The sequence below is a fragment of the Schistocerca piceifrons genome, chromosome 3 (genome assembly GCF_021461385.2).
Source record: "Schistocerca piceifrons isolate TAMUIC-IGC-003096 chromosome 3, iqSchPice1.1, whole genome shotgun sequence".
Taxonomy (NCBI): Eukaryota; Metazoa; Arthropoda; class Insecta; order Orthoptera; family Acrididae; genus Schistocerca; species Schistocerca piceifrons.
This window is the reverse complement of record NC_060140.1, coordinates 526,470,666-526,488,122: the sequence shown is the minus strand read 5'-3', so window position 1 is coordinate 526,488,122 and position 17,457 is coordinate 526,470,666.

Genomic DNA, 17,457 nt, shown 5'->3' with positions numbered 1-17,457 from the left:
GCACAATAGGCGCTAAACCAACAATTCCCACATCAATGGATTGGACAGGGTAGTACCAGTCAACCAGTCAGAGATTTCCAGTATGGTCGCTGAACCTCACCCCCCCCCCCCCCCCCCCCCCCCCCTCATGGACTTTTTTCTCTGGGGACTTGTGAAAGATGTGGTATATCAGCAGATCCCAACAACAATGGACAACATTGAAGATCATATTACAACTGCATGTCCTGCAATAACACCACAAACGCTGACAGCCATGAGTAGACACCCATGATGGAGTGTGTACAGTAGTGTTGTCAAGCATATGACAATCTCTTCAAACATAGACTGTAGCGTTTCAGCTGCGAGACATGATTCCTCACCAGCATACATTTTGTGTACAAAGGAGAAGAGGTGTGTTTGCTTTGTTGTTACTAAAGTAAGTTTATGTGTGCATTGCACTGTCTGCAATGATTCAGTGGTGTCACAGTCAGAAAAGATGTTCAGTGAGTGTCCTGAACATGGCATGTACCATTATATAATTGGTGTACAACTATGTACAAAACCATGTATCTGTCTGTGCAACCCTTTGACAACCATTAATTTTGTTTACTCTGGCTGATGGTTATTGGTATTTCATTACCGTTACATGCATCATAGCACTGCTGAAAAGTTCAGTGAAGCACCTACGAGTAAATCTTATCCTTGTTTTCATTCTGGATGACTGGACATCCATATGTGTCCCAAGCCACGTACTAGTAGTGTACATAGCAATGTGTAAGTACAGCATTTGTCGCATCATAGTACGTCAGTCACATCATGACTGTGAGTAACGTGGAGGTCACGCTTCCATCACGGGAAGTGCACCCTCAGTGCATTTCGTTTATGTCATGTGTCTACTTCACATTCCAATTTCTCCTGGATGCAATTAATGTATTGTGATGCAACTAATGCCATTATTATTATGATTTCTCATGTTACTGAATGAATATGGAATGATATGGAGTGTCCATTTTAGAAAACATAAGTTTGTGTAGAAACCAATACTTACATATGCTTTATAGTGTCTCATAGTATTTACTTTCGTGAGCCCATGCCATCATTCGTACCCGTGAAGGCAATTTGTCAACATCTATTGTGTTTCCAGAGATACTGCCAGTGAAACATGAGACCTTAACTTTTCCCGGCATATCGAATGTTCAAATAACTTACGGGTTATCTGCCGGGTGATGTTGTTGAACACTGGTTTTCGACGTCACCCAGCAGCAAATGTGTGTGTGTGTGTGAGTCTCTCTCTCTTTTATATATATATATATATATATATATATATATATATATATATATAAAAACAAAGATGATGTGACTTACCAAACGAAAGCGCTGGCACGTCGATAGACACACAAACAAACACAAACATACACACAAAATTCTAGCTTTCGCAACCAACGGTTGCCTTGTCAGGAAAGAGGCAAGGAGAGGGAAAGACGAAAGGATTTGGGTTTTAAGGGAGAGAGTAAGGAGTCATTCCAATCCCGGGAGCGGAAAGACTTACCTTAGGGGGAAAAAGGACGGGTATACACTTGCACACACACACATATCCATCAACACATATACAGACACAAGCAGACATATACAGAGGCTTTCGTTTGGTAAGTCACATCATCTTTGTTTTTAGATATATTTTTCCCACGTGGAATGTTTCCCTCTGTTAATATAAAACAAAGATGAGGTGACTTACCGAACGAAAGCGCTGGAAGGTCGATAGACACACAAACAAACACAAACATACACACAAAATTCAAGCTTTCGCAACAAACTGTTGCCTCATCAGGAAAGAGGGAAGGAGAGGGGAAGACGAAAGGAAGTGGGTTTTAAGGGAGAGGGTAAGGAGTCATTCCAATCCCGGGAGCGGAAAGACTTACCTTAGGGGGAAAAAAGGACAGGTATACACTCGCACACACGCACATATCCATCCACACATATATAATTTTTCCCACGTGGAATGTTTCCTTCTATTATATATATATATATCCCCCCTTCCATGAACCATAGACCTTGCCGTGGATGGGGAGGCTTGTATGCCTCAGCAATACAGATGGCCACACCATAGGTACAACGGAGGGGTATCTGTTGAGAGGCCAGATAAACGTGTGGTTCCTGAAGAGGGGCAGCAGCCTTTTCAGTAGTTGCAGGGACAGCAGTCCGCATGATTGACTGCTCTGGCCTTGTAATACTAACCAAAACGGCCTTGCGATGCTGGTACTGCGAACAGCTGAAAGCAAGGGGAAACTACAGCCGTAATATTTCCCGAGGGCATGCAGCTTTACTGTATGGTTAAATGATGGTGGCGTCCTCTTGGGTAAAATATTCTAGAGGTAAAATAGTCTCCCATTCGGATCTCCAGGCAGGGACTACTCAGGAGGGTGTCATTATCAAGAGAAAGAAAACTGGCATTCTACGGATTGGAGCAAGGAATGTCACATCCCTCAATCCGGCAGGAAGGGTAGAAAATTTAAAAAGGGAAATGGATAGCTTAAAGTTAGATATAGTGGGAATTAGTGAAATTCGGTGGCAGGAGGAACAAGACTTCTGGTCAGGTGAATACAGGGTTATAAATACAAAATCAAATAGGGGTAATGCAGGTGTAGGTTTAATAATGACTTAAAAAAATAGGAGTGTGGGTAAGCTACTACAAACAGCATAGTGAACGCATTATTGTGGCCAAGATAGACACAAAGCCCAGGCCTACTACAGTAGTGCAAATTTATATGCCAACTAGCTCTGCAGATGATGAAGAAATTGATGAAATGTATGATGACATAAAAGAAATTATTCAGATAGTGAAGGGAGGCGAAAATTTAAGTCATGGGTGACTGGAATTCGATAGTAGGAAAAGGGAGAGAAGGAAACTTAGTAGGTGAATATGGATTGGGGGTAAGAAATGAAAGAGGAAGCCACCTGCTAGAATTTTGTGCAGAGCATAACTTAATCATAGCTAATACTCGGTTCAAGAACCATGAAAGAAGGTTGTATACATGGAAGAATCCTGGAGATACTAGAAGGTTTCAGATAGATTATATAATGGTATGACAGAGATTTAGGAACCAGGTTTTAAGTTATAAGACATTTCCAGGGGCAGATGTGGACTCTGACCACAACCTATTGGTTATGAACTGTAGATTACAACTGAAGAAACTGCAAAAATGTGGGAATTTAAGGAGATGGGACCCAGGTAACTGACTAAACCAGAGGTTGTACAGGGTTTCAGGGAGAACATAAGGGAACAATTGACAGGAATGGGAGAAAGAAATACAGTAGAAGAAGAATGGGTAGCTTTGAGGGATGAAATAGTGAAAGCAGCAGAGGATCAAGTAGGTAAAAAGATGAGCGCTAGTAGAAATGCATGGGTAACAGAAGAAATATTGAATTTAATTGATGAAAGGAGAAAATATAAAAATGCAGTAAATGAAGCAGACAAAAAGGAATACAAATGTCTCAAAAATGAGATCGACAGGAAGTGCAAAATTGCTAAGAAGGGATGGCTAGAGGACAAATGTAAGGATATAAAGTCTTATCTCACTAGGGGTAAGATAGATACTGCCTACAGGAAAATTAAATAGACCTTTGGAGAAAAGAGAGCCACTTGTATGAATATCAGGAACTCAGATGGAAACCCAGTTCTAAGCAAAGAAGGGAAAGCAGAAAGATGGAAGAAGTATGTAGAGGGTCTATACAAGGGCGATGTACTTGAGGAGAGTATCATGGAAATGGAAGAGGATGTAGATGAAGATGAAATGGGAGATTCAATACTGCGTAAAGAGTTTGAAAGAGCACTGAAAGACCTAACTCGAAACAAGGCCCCGGGAGTAGACCACATTCCATTTGAACTGCTGCTGGCAGCCTTGGGAGAGCCATTCCTGACAAAACTCTACCATCTGGTGAGCAAGATGTATGATGCAGGTGAAATACCCTCAAACTTCAAGAAGAATATAATAATTCCAATCACAAAGAAAGCAGGTGTTGACAGATGTTAAAATTACCAAACTATCAGTTTAATAAGCCATGGCTGCAAAATTCTAACACGAATTCTTTACAGACGAATGGGAAAACTGGTGGAAGCCAACCTCAGGGAAGATCAGTTTGGATTCCATAGAAATGTGGAAACACGTGAGGCAATACTGGCCCTATGACTTATCTTAGAAGATAGATTAAGGAAAGGCAAACCTATGTTTCTAGCATTTGTAGACTTAGAGAAACCTTTTGACAATGTTGACTGGAATACTCTCTTTCAACTTCTGAAGGTGTCAGGGGTAAAATACGGGGAGCAAAAGGCTATTTACAATCTGTACAGAAACCAGATGGCAGTTATAAGAGTCGAGGGGCATGAAAGGGAAGCAGTGGTTGGGAAGGAAGTGAGACAGGGTTGTAGCCTATCCCCAATGTTATTCAATCTGTATATTGAGCAGGCAGTAAAGGAAACAAAAGAAAAATTCGGAGTAGGTATTAAAATCCATGGAGAAGAAATAAAAACTTTGAGGTTCGCCGATTACATTGTAATTCTGTCAGAGACAGCAAAGGACTTGGAAGAGCAGTTGAACAGAATGGACACTGTCTTGAAAAAAGATGAACATCAAGAAAAGCAAAACTAGGATAATGGAATGTAGTTGAATTAAATCGGGTGATGCTGAGGGAATTAGACCAGGAAATGAGACGCTTAAAGTAGTAAATGAGTTTTGCTATTTGGGGAGCAAAATAACTGATGATGGTCGAAGTAGAGAGGATATAATACATAGACTGGCAATGGCAGGGAAAGCGTTTCTGAAGAAGAGAAATTTGTTGACATCGAGTATAGATTTAAGTGTCAGGAAGTCGTTTCTGAAAGTATTTGTATGGAGTGTAGCCATGTATGAAAGTGAAACATGGACGATAAATAGTTTGGACAGTAGGAGAATAGAAGCTTTTGAAATGTGGTGCTACAGAAGAATGCTGAAGATTAGATGGGTAGATCACATAACTAATGAGGAGGTATTGAATTGATTTGGGGAGAGGAGGAGTTTGTGGCATAACTTGACTAGAAGAAAGGATCGGTTGGTAGGACATGTTCTGAGGCATCAAGGGATCACCAATTTAGTATTGGAGGGCACTGTGGAGGGTAAAAATCGTAGCGGGAGCCCAAGAGATGAATACACTAAGCAGATTCAGAAGGATGTAGGTTGCATAAGTACTGGGAGATAGAGTAGCATGGAGAGCCGCATCAAACCAGTCTCAGGACTGAAGACCACAACAACAACACAATATGTATATATAGTTAATTATTATCCTCAAAGTAGTTATAAAATTTTATTTTAATCAAATAGTAGAACATCATTTTTTGACATAGTCTCCTTGCGTTTCAACGCACTTGGTCCATCGATGTACGAGGTGCATTCAAGTTCTAAGGCCTCCAATTTTTTTTCTCTGGACTGGAAAGAGATAGAAACATGCGCATTGTTTTAAAATGAGGCCACATTCATTGTCAGTAAGTCCCAGAGATGGCAGCTCCGTATGGCAGATGGAATTTTACCGCCAGCGGCGAGAATGAGAACTGTTTTAAATAGTTAAAATGGCAACGCTTTCCTTACTTGAACAGCATGCAATCATTTGTTTTCTGGATTTGCGTGGTGTGAAACCAATTGAAATTCATCGATAGTTGAAGGAGACATGTGGTGATGGAGTTATGGATGTGTTGAAAGTGTGTTCATGGGTGCGACAGTTTAATGAAGGCAGAACATCGTGTGACAACAAACCGAAACAACCTCGGGCTCGCACAAGCTGGTCTGACGACATGATCGAGAAAGTGGAGAGAATTGTTTTTGGGGATCGCCGAATGACTGTTGAACAGCTCGCCTCCAGAGTTGGCATTTCTGTGGGTTCTGTGCACACAATCCTGCATGACGACCCGAAAATGCGAAAAGTGTCATCCAGGTGGGTGCCATGAATGCTGACGGACGACCACATGGCTGCCCGTGTGGCATGCTGCCAAGCAGTGTTGACGCGCAACGAGAGCATGAATGGGACTTTCTTTTCGTCAGTTGTGACAATGGATGAGACGTGGATGCCATTTTTTAATCCAGAAACAAAGTGCCAGTCAGCTCAATGGAAGCACACAGATTCACCGCCACCAAAAAAATCTCGGGTAGCCGCCAGTGCTGAAAAAATGATGGTGTCCATGTTCTGGGACAGCAAGGGCGTAATCCTTACCCATTGCATTCCGAAGGGCACTACGGTAACAGGTGAATCCTACAAAAATGTTTTGAAGAACAAATTCCTTCCTGCACTGCAACAAAAACGTCCGGGAAGGGCTGCGCGTGTGCTGTTTCACCAAGACAATGCACCCGCACATTGAGCTAACGTTACGCAACAGTTTCTTCGTGATAACAACTTTGAAGTGATTCCTCATGCTCCCTACTCACCTGACCTGGCTCCTAGTGACTTTTGGCTTTTTCCAACAATGAAAGACACTCTCCGTGGCCGCACATTCACCAGCTGTGCTGCTATTGCCTCAGCGATTTTCCAGTGGTCAAAACAGACTTCTAAAGAAGCCTTCGCCGCTGCCATGGAATCATGGCGTCAGCATTGTGAAAAATGTGTACGTCTGCAGGGCGATTACGTCAAGAAGTAACGCCAGTTTCATCAATTTCGGGTGAGTAGTTAATTAGAAAAAAAAATCGGAGGCCTTAGAACTTGAATGAACCTCGTACAAGCTTCCTGAAGCCTTCTTTTTGAAGGTTCTCGGTTGATCTGCGAGCCAGGAATGCATCACTTCCTTCACTGCTTCGTCCAAGGCAAATCAACGGCCCCTTAATGCCTGTTTGAGTGGACCAAACAAGTGATAGTCAGAAGAGGCAAGATAGGGACTATATTGAGGATGATCCTGTACTTCAAATTTGAGTTTATGGTGCGTTTCAACAGTGTGGGCAGCAGCATGCAGGTGGGCATTGCCGTGCAACAACACAACACCTTTTGACAGCAATCTTTGGTGTTTGCTTTGAATTGCAGGCTTTAGCCTGGTAGTAAACATCTCAATGTAATGCACACTGTTTATTGTTGTGCTTTTCCCATAATGTTCCAGTACTGGACCTTGTCAGTTTTCCTATGGACGGTTGGATCTTGAACTTTTTCTTGCATGGCAAATTTGGATGTCTCAGTTCCATACTCTGCCATTTACACTCTGGCTCATAATGATGGATCCATGTTTCATCACCAAGAATGATTGTGTCTAAGAAGTGGTCCCCTTCATTACCATAGCGATCCAAATGTTTTTTGCAGATGTCCAAGTGTGTTTGTTTATGCAGCTGTGTGAGTTGTTTTGGGACCCATCTTGCACAAACTTTATGAAACCCATGTCTGTTGTGGATGATTTCATAGGTAGAACAGTGACTAATTTGCAGATGAAATGCCACTTAATAGTTAATTGTCTGTCTAAGTGAACCCTCAATGGTTTCTTCATTTGTGGTGGTAAACAGTCGTCTGGCTCCTTCATTGTGCATACACTTGTGCAACCATTTTGGAATTTTTCAATCCATTCATAGATACTCCATTGTGGCAAAACACTGTTCCTGTTCTATAATAAAAGTCTTTGACGAATTTCGGCCCCTGATACGCCTTCTGACCACAAAAAATGGATCGCTGAACATTGCTCTTCATGGTGGAAATAGACAGTGGAGCAGCCATAATTAACAGCACGGCAGCAATTTTGAAACTAACCTAGCAGCTTGGAAATTGCAAAGCTATAACAACAAATAAACAAAGCATGAATCATCAACATAAAACAACAGTACTACCAAAATAAACAAAAATATAACTAAATTGCAGATAATAATTTACTTACCCTCATAAGAAAAAAATGTAAACAAATGCATAAGCAAACAATCAAATATATATATATTTATTTATTTATTTATTTATTTATTCATACACACCTTGTAAGTACTGTATGATTTTGTGTGTGTGTGTGTGTGTGTGTGTACATTATCTGCGGCATCAGTCTCTAAGTTTCAGTTTCTGCTACCTGTCCACGACTGATTTGGTTCTGAGTGTACACAGTCCATCAGAATTATTATAGTTGTTCATCCAGTGCTGTTGTGACTGTATAAAGTAGTTGTAATAAAAAGTTATATATATGCTTTAGTTCTTATTGCAGATTTATATACCTGTAAATATCCTCACTTCTTATTAGTAAGTTAAAAGTATCTCCGCACTAAAACATCAGAGTCAAACTGTATCTCAAGAACTGAACTGTATCTCAAGAACTTATCTGTATCTCAAGAATTGAATTGTATCTCAATAACTGAATTGTATCTCAAAAATTAATTTATGTCTGTATGAATCCAACAAATGAAAATATTCTTTACCATACATCTTTGTCGGTATTTCACAAATCCCTACCCTCAAAAATGTATATGAAGGATGTGCATGACACAAATGACATTTCTTCTGAAGATGAGTGGTGAAGTTTAAGATGGAAGATAATAAAATATATAGGATGGTTGCATGGGATTATGCCTGTTTTGTTTCCCATATTAACTTATGGGAGCAGGAGGCACATGACTGTGTCTGCTTCCAAAGACATAGCAAACATGTCTAAAATTTTATCTTCTGTGCTTGAAAAAATCCACAGACATATTATCTGCACAAAAGTTTATGCTGTCAAAGGGGGAACAGGATAAAATCAATAAAAAAAGTACACACATATATTATGAGGTAAAAATTCATTTATTTCTCATCCAGCTTAAAAGTAATTTTATATTTTCATAAGCAGACACAAGAAGACTATTTTCACACATCTTCATCTTGAGCTGCTGAAGATCAGAACACCCTTAGAATACTGTGTCTTGAATAGCAGCAAACTTGAAGACTGAATGCATCCATGCAATCTTCTCCTTCCCCTTCATGTACATGATAGTATTTGTGTGTTTGATTAATCAAAGCAACATCACCATATCGTTATAGGGTATGCCAGGATTATCCCAGTGAAATCCATGGTAGAAATGTGTTAACCACTTTGCACTTTTTTGTGTTTTAGCATACTTCACATCCTTGAAAAACCTCAGTGATGAAATGTTTAATCAGAATGTCTCTATTATTCCAACATCTTCTGTGTATGCTACAACTGCAACATCTTTAAATATGAATAGTCTATGCTCATCATCACAGAAACCCAGAGTGTCTGCAACGATGCTCGCAACTTGAGTTATCATTGTGGAATGCTCTGGGTACAGCACAGCACCTGTTCATTTATAAAACTTGTTGTACAACACCAGTGAGTAGGCAGTAGTTAATCACATGGTCATGTAGAACTAGAGCAAACACTGCAGTGTGTTCCAGGAAATTTGCTGAAGATACAAATTCAATTAGTACATTTACAGGTCCAGATTTTATTATCTTGTTCTGTTTTGAACAATCTATTACAATGGTTGGTGCTAGCTTATTTAATTTCCATGGACTGAGTAGATCCATGCTCTTCATAGTATGAATGTTGCATACATGTCATATGCTAGACTGTATGCTTTTTCATCCCACTGTGGGTGTAAATTATAATATGCATAAAATTTGTTCAGGTAAACTCTGGCATTAGTGAACCTGCAGTTATCAAATTTGATGGAATCATTTGCTATATTTCCTCTTCTAATGGTCTAAAATGCAAGTATGATGAACCTCGGTGTCTCCGGCTGATCAGGGGTTTTAATACACCATGTTTGTCTGCTTGCAGTCAGTAGCACTGGGTACTCCAAAAGCTCCCATGAACAGAAAGATAATGGTAGAAATACACCAGCATTCAGAACTTTTAAAAGCTTCAAATGCTGCTTATCCAATACAGTAATGTTTGCCATTTTCCACATTGTTTTATTGATGGTGATCATGTTCTCCTCTTGAGGTCTTTGAATGTAGGAGTTGTTATCCATTGCACTTCATACCAGAATAAGTTTCTGTTTAGTATTCAGGACAATTTGCTGCATGTCCTCAAAGTATTGTATAAGCATTTTTAAAAGTATATATGCGCTAAATCTCCTGTACTCTTGCACATTCTATCCATTGGCTCATCTATGAACCATCCAGCATTTTCTAAATCATTCAGATCCAAAGCAGAAGCAGAGATGTACATTTTAAGAATTGATGCTATGCCTGCTTTGCAGGTACAGTCAGCCTCGACACTCTTAAGTTCGTATCATATCTCATGAAACAGAAACACTAAAGCATTATGTATAAGGTTTGATGCCACTGTAGCAGTATCATTCCTTTTTGTAAATGATCTACAAAGATATATGAAACTCTTGCATGGAAGGGTTAAAGCATCTTGGTGTTGGATGAAAATCATAATTTCATCATTCATGTTACATGTGGCTGATGCATAAGGTTTATGCGAGAATTATTCCTGGCCTATAACACACTCATTGTATTCCCCTGGGCTGCTTATATTGAATGACATAATTGCATGGCTTTAGACACACTGATTTAAGAAACTCATTTGCACATTTTATCACCTTGCTGTTCTGTTGTGAAGTGTCATGCTGTGTGTGGTTCACTTTGGTTTTATACCTTATGCCCATCCTGTCTTTGTTAACAACACAAGGCTGCTGCCACCCCTGACTGGTTGAAGCTCGCCACTGATGCTTCTGGTCTGGAAAGTTAAACGTCATCTATTCTGCCTCCAACAGGTCCTGACTGGTTGAAGTGCATCACCGCTTCTGGGTCTCTGCACATTCAAGGTGACTGCTGGTTGTGCTTTAGATGTAGCTGAATAATGATGTCCTTGGCACAAAAATTAACAGGTTGATTATCCTAGTCCACAATAAGCAGCTCCAGATAGTTGAAAGCTTGAACTGTTACTGGGAGGTAAATAGCATTGGTAGGAGTCTCCATGTTCTTATACCCTGTTCTCACTGAAGGGAAGAATCTGTAAATTCTATGAATTGATCTGTTGTTTAGATAACAGTTTGTTGTAATATTACACTCGACACAGAGTGCACTAACAGGAAGCATATCCACTGACTGGTCAAATCTGTAGAATTTAGTGGGATGTTTCTTCAAGACCTGAGCTTTTGTGAAACTCAGTAGCCATCCTACTGATCCTTTCTGGTTAAATTCAGTTGTTCCTGAAAACTTTGTTACAGCGTCAACGTCATATGCACTATGTTCTATTTACACAATTTCTCTTCCAGCATTAATTTCCAAAAGAAGTTAATTGTTAGCCTTGGTGATACATGGAATACTGTTGGTAAGCTCCCAGTCCAATCAGCACAATACTCCATTCCCTGTCGCTTCAATAAATTAGCGGGAAGGAATTCACGTATAACACCGATGATCGCTCTTTTAAAGTCAGAGTATACAACTTCATGTCTGAGCCTCAACTGATGGGTAGATGCTTAATGCATCTCTTTATATTTACACATCTTCATAAGCGTTAGGAAGAACAGGAAGCACAGATGCCTGTATAAGCAGATATTAAAGTCTTGGCAGCAACAAAAATGTAGAATGCATGTCTTCCATCAGTGAACTATCATTGTAACTCTTCTGGGGGCTGCAAGTCTCCAAATGAATCACAGTAGTAGATGTTATTTGTGTTTTTCTTAATATACACCATCCAATGGGTTCCTGGTCCACTAGAAACATCTAAATTCACAATTCCATATCCTACAGATTTCCACACAGTCTTCAGAAATGTATCCCATATAAACACACCACAGAATCTTGGAATCCTGAATTTTTTCCTGACAAACTTCAGCAGATTTGTTTTTGTAAGCAGTCTGTCTGGTAGGGTAGTTAATGGGCTTTTTTTCACTTATGATGAGACCTAGTCCTTTCTTCTACAGTTTCATGTCTAGTCCTTTTCCAATGGCTGCTGCTTCCATCATGCAGTTATGTCTGCTTGCTTTCTCTAGCTGCTACTGGGAGTTCTGTGCTGCAGCACCACCAGCCAGTGAACTCATCACTGAGAGACCTGTGAGAGCAGGAATGAGGAACGGGTATTGGCAGAACCCTGGGTGCTTTAACTGGTCCCTTACACTTCAGGACACTTCCAGCTGCGTACGTCATTGTCAGGATACAGTTCTTTAAACATCATTTCTTCTGCATCATTGCTGTCTGCTTCTTCTCCTTCTTCAGTACATCACATGCAGCATTTATAACATGCTTGAAATTCATGCCCTAGCCCAACTTAATTTTACCATTTATGGTTTTATCAACTACAAATGCTGCAGTGCACTGTCCTATATCAATATCATTTCTTATACATATTGCCTTAACTTTATCAGCTAAAATTTGATCTGCAGTGTGACATCGGAAATCTTTATGTTTTGTGTATGCAACGTTATGTTCCAAACACACCTCATCAAGCTGGTTAATCCCATTATTACCAAGAGCCAAACATATTTGAAACTATGTACCAGGTTCACAGTAATTATGCCCCAGAATGTGCAATTCAAAGGGAAGTTTGTCAAGAACACCACAGTCTCCTATAATGCATCTCCTATCATACATGTTATGCTACTATGCTGGTTGTGCTATGTGCACTATTTTATATAGTAAATCATCAGAGTCAATATGGCTGTTTTGTGTTGCAGGAAAACCAAGCCATTTAACTAGTGATCTATTCCCTTGATGTCTTACGACACACACTATGAGAAATGTGTAGTTTGGAGCTCTTCTGCATTTCTTCACTGTAAAAGCATCTTGAAATTTCAGTGCCATAGCTATCCTTTAAGATGTAGGTTCTGGGATTTGTTCTCTGCACTTTGGAAACTGTGAATATCTCAGTTGACCAGTTTCAGAGGTATGACTTCTCAAATGCTGTTTTGTGTTTTGAGATATGACCAAAGCACTCACATTAAATTTCTGCTTACATGGTTCCAGTATTTTAATATGATATCCAACAATCCATTATCATGGACATTCATTGGTCTCAGTTTTATTGCACTATGTTTGGTTCCATTATAATGTGTTATTATTTCTGAAAGGATATCTGTCCATTTGTATGAGCCCTGAAAATGCATCCACATTCGCCCTTTTATTGTTCTGTTCAGACATTCCACAATACTCGCCTTCAGGTGGGTGAATAGTGAGTAGTGATGTATTTCAAACAAATGCATCACTGTTTTGAAATACCCATTGTAAAACTCTCCACCATGATCAGTTTGGAAGTTGTCTGGGCATCAGTTCATTCCTGTCCACAACAACACTCAAGCAAATCAGCAACATTTCTCCCCATTTTTGTTTTAACAGGTAAGTGCAGGCAAATTTGGAGTGTGTGTCAAAAACCATTGAAATATATTTGAATCCAGTATTCTCCTGTGAATATTCTCTCATATCTACAAGGTCAGGCTGTCATAAGTCATCCAAACATAATCCAAACATGAATCGTAACTTGCCTATGAAGGTACATTCTGCATGCTAGTTTTTGCAATTCTCAAATTACTGTCTCCATCCTCATACAGTTATACCTCTTTCTCTAACCTCTGAAATTACTGAAACGACCTCATTTGAACGAGCAGTATTGCCCGCAGAAGCTGATGCCATGAGCAGTCATAGTCGACCTGTTATCTCATTGGGGTTGTTTTATTATGTGTACTGAGGTGGCTGATTGCTGACTCTTATATGCTGAATGTCAATACCATCACCACTTCTGTACCAACCAACCAATAATTATGGTTTTGTAATGTCTCTGTATTTCACACTTCATTGGGTTCCTGCTCTCCTGTGTACTTTGATCAATTGCAGTATTTCACCATACATCTAGAGATCTTTGGAAGAAAATTTTACTGTTTTTTATGATTTTAGGGAAATGAGGTTCAATAGATCTGTTGTTCTTTGAAATTATCCATCGCATATCTTTATTGTTTTCTCATTTGAAGTTATAGGCTGTGTACCCAACATTTATGGTTTTTCACCACTGGTTAATGAAACCAGCAATAGCATCATTGTCATCACTGTGTAATTTTGCCGAGAGTTCATTGAGAGATGGAGTAATTGGTTTAAATGTTTCTCACAGTGTCCATTCTCAATCAAAATGTCCCAACTTCAGCAACTATAACTTCTTGAATGGCCTCCCTTGTGCTTAGTTGAAATCTTGCTATATACTAAGTGGGTTGCTTCACAGGCTGCATCTTATATACATTTCACCCAACTTTTTCAGTTAAATTGTACACTTTCTTTTCAATTCTGTCAACTTTTATAGCTAAGTCATCTACTTTCTTTCTCGGAATGATGCAGGTGTCCATCTCTAGCTCCTTAACCCTAGCATCTAATTCATTGATCAGTCTCAGAAGGGCCTGGTCATACATCTCTAGTTCCTTAACTTTATGTTTGAGACTAATTATACCTCAGAATGTGCAGTTCAATGGGAATTTACCATCTATGTAGAGATGCATTCTCTGTCTAAGCACACCTCTCCTCTTGGGCTGAGTGCCTCATACTCATCACTTTTTCATGGCTATATATACGGGGTGTACATAAAGTCTGGGAACACCTTCAATTATTTATTGCACAAGAAGGAAACATTGTACAGATGTCATACATATTGCATTTTGAAGAGAAACTCTAAAAGATTTTATCAGAAAATTCGATATGCGAACCATGAGTAACCTAGCAGACGTCAATACGGTAATTGAATTCTTGCCATACCCGTCCCAGCATGGCATTGTCGACTGTGGCAGTCACTCCGTTATTCTCTCCCAGAGCTCTGCTACATCACGTGGTAGAGGCGGTACATATGCCAGATCTTTAATGTGTCCCCACAGAAAAAACTCACATGGAGTGGGATCTGGTGATCAGGGAGGCCATATCAGGAAACAGCTCACTTCACACCTGAATTCACCATGTTTGCGACTAGCGCTGACTATCAGCAAATTACCAAACTGCACTGTGGTGATATACATTAAAAAATAACTTTCAGGGTTTCTTTTCAAAATGAGATAAGCATGATATCTGTACAACATTTGATTCTTGTGCAAAAAATAACTGAAAGTGTTCCCAGACTTTATGAACACCCTGTATATTCCTGTAAGTTCCATCTACATCTATAGTCTTTCAGTTTTCTTGATTTATCAATAACAAGGTACCTGTACTGTATGTGATTCCAGCAATCCATACATATCTTCACAAAATCACTGAATGACATGTTGATTCCTACATGTGCCTGGTAAGAACCAACATGTAATTCAGTGTTTCATGAACAGATTGCCTAGTAAAAGTGTTTTGAATGTCTTGTCTGAAAACTATAGTGAGATTTGCATTATCCCTCACCAACTGTTTTGGGATTCTGGAATATGTCTGACTCAAATAAAATACGTCAATACTCATATGGCGACTAAAGTAGAAATATTATAGAATTCGATCTTGGTTTTCCACAGCAACATAGTCAGATATGAATGCTGTGTTTGGCTTTACTTTTTCTGGTGGGGGAATTTGACTGCTTTGACTGAATGTCATGTCTGTTACACCACCAACACCCTGCAGTATCTTTTGCAGTAGCTGGTAATTGGACTGAAACAGTGTTTTTGAAAATACATGTACATGCTCAAAGTGGACTCCACCTGGATGTTTTAGTAATGGCACAAGAACATTTGTCTTGCCACAGTTGGATGGACCAACAATTATTGCTCATATGTTATTGGCATAGGAGTACCCCATTCTTCTTCTTCTTCTTATTCTTATTCTGTTCTTCTTCTGCACCATCACAGGACCAGTCACTTACAACAAAGTCCCGATGCTTTACCATGTAAACTACACTTTAACACTTCTCGGTACATTTTCAATATCTAACGCAACACATCAGTCACTGTCCACTGATGTTTCTGTACCAATATTGAAGCACTTTGAACTGCTATCTGTTAAATTATAAGTTGAAGAGAAAACCAGTAGAGCACTGGCAGGAATTGGCAGCTACTCATCCACCACATCAGCACTCTGTCCTTGCAGTAACACCAGAATGTTCTGGGATGGTGTGTATGTCAGAGACCCATACTGACCTGAACTGTGGGGTGTAGGGCTCCAAACACAGTTCTTCTGAGAGTTGTGAACTTGCTGGGTGTCTTCATTACACAAATCAATGAGCGGTCTCGTTGTCATACTCCAGCATGCATGGTCAGGTGCGCTACAGGATCCCATGGTGTTGCTGCCACTGCTGGTCCTTACATGCCAGTGTTTGCTGCAGGTCCCAACAAGCCGATGGTAGATGCTGCTGGTCCAGACATGCTGGATGTTGCTGACTGTCTGGACACGCCAGAGGCTGCTGAACAAAGAAGAAGAAGAAACATTAAGTATTTACAGACAATGATGTGGAGTTGAACAAAGAAAGGGAACTTGACAAAGAAGAGCAGGAAGAACCACTACATGCAGTAATAGTAGCATCGACATGTAATGAGTCATTACTTTTACACTTCTTTTGCAATGGAGAGGCAGATGAGGATCTTGGCTGCTGTTCAAGTTACATGGTTCTTCTTCTTCCAGAGACTGACTGAAACTGAGATTGGTGAGCTACCATGTCTGTCTTATATACATCAGGATCACGTGGCTGGATATTAATTTGTCAATCAATTTATTGACTTCTGGAGTATTTATGGATTGATTACCAGTCAGGCATTTGCCTTGGAAGAAGTTCTCATGTGCACCAATATCCTGCAGGGGAAGGCTTATGGGTTTCCCAGGTAAACACTGCTTCATTTGTGGTTTGGTCCAGCTGCAACCAATGGCACGTTTGAGTCCAGCAGTGGCACGAGACAGAAAGGGGTCACTTAAAAAAGAGAGAGAAGGAGAGAGGGAGACTGTGTTTCAACAGGAATTTCTCAGGTATCAATATCAAACAATTGCCAACACCTGATGTTTTGTTCAGGGATAAGCATGATTTATGGTCTGCGTGCCTCTCTCCTGAAGTGTGTGCATGGTAATATGTGATGCTGCTGGTGCTGCAGCAGCCAACAGCAATCATGGGCCCAAGCAGGCACACACAGGAATACAGGAAGTGGCTGGCATGTATGTCCTGCAGAAGGTGCAAATATGGGATCAAGAGATTTTTAATGGTGTAATTATGGGTGGTGAGTTATGTTGATATCGATTTCATGGCTGCATTCTTTGTGCAATAAAAAAAAAGTAATGTATTTAATTACTTCCTTTTGATGTATTTTACAGGACCTGTATCTTCCCAAACAGCAGGGAATAATGAGCAGCAGGGAAGAGAGCCAACCCCTGCTACACAAATGAATTGATTTGAATTTCCTGTTGTGAGATCCTTCTTCTCCAGCACAGACTTAGTCCTTTTCCTGCCAATTTCCAGATGGAGGAGGGGGGGGGGAGAGTGGGGGTGGGAGGGGATGCCTGAGGAAGACCCTAAGAGGGAGGATTAACTATTTATCTATTTAATTAATTAGTCAATCAGATTGATAGAGTGTGAGTGGGCTATATGAATAACTCAGTCCTGAAAGTGTGCTTGTATCAACAATTGGGTAG